Genomic DNA, 575 nt, shown 5'->3' with positions numbered 1-575 from the left:
TGGCAACAAATTTGATTAGTAAACATTTGCTTATTTGACAGATCCAATGTGTTTTTTCTTTCTTTTAAGAATTTATTTATTTTTTATTGAAGGATAATTGTTTTACAGAATTTTGTTGTTTTCTGTCAAACCTCAACATGAGTCAGCCATAGGTATACAGATATCGCCTCCCTCTTGGACCTCCCTCCCATCTCCCATCCCATCCCACCCCTCGAGGTTGATACAGAACCCTTGTTTGAGTTCCCTGAGACATACAGAAAAATAAGGAATGCTTCACGAATTTCTGTGTTATCTTTGCGCAGGGGCCATGCTAATCCTCTCTGGATCATTCCAACTTTAGTGTATGTGCTGGTGAAGTGAGCATGCCATGTGCTTTTGACAAGTATAACATATTAGGAAGAAAAAGACTTTTATTCAGAAATGTTTCTACCCAGTTTGAAACATAGCCAAGCTTTCTGGGCTCAGAACTGAAAATGGTTAATGTGGTCACTGAATGTGTCATCTGGACTCATCTCAGAGGTCCTAGAGTTATCAGAAATCTGGGAGCAGAGAACAGATAAGACATGATATGAAAC

At 38.8% G+C, this 575-nt stretch overlaps 1 non-coding gene across 1 annotated transcript; it reads right to left on the bottom strand.

Annotated features, from left to right (window-relative positions):
* Positions 1–257: 257 nt before the first annotated feature.
* LOC139031148 (U6 spliceosomal RNA) lies at positions 258–364 on the bottom strand. The gene has a single exon (XR_011483554.1). It is a non-coding gene; the product is annotated as a U6 spliceosomal RNA (small nuclear RNA).
* Positions 365–575: the final 211 nt, after the last annotated feature.

The sequence above is a fragment of the Odocoileus virginianus genome, chromosome 25, assembly GCF_023699985.2.
Source record: "Odocoileus virginianus isolate 20LAN1187 ecotype Illinois chromosome 25, Ovbor_1.2, whole genome shotgun sequence".
Classification (NCBI taxonomy): domain Eukaryota; kingdom Metazoa; phylum Chordata; class Mammalia; order Artiodactyla; family Cervidae; genus Odocoileus; species Odocoileus virginianus.
Note: the sequence above shows the minus strand (reverse complement) of the source record. Positions and strands in the feature narration are given on the sequence as shown.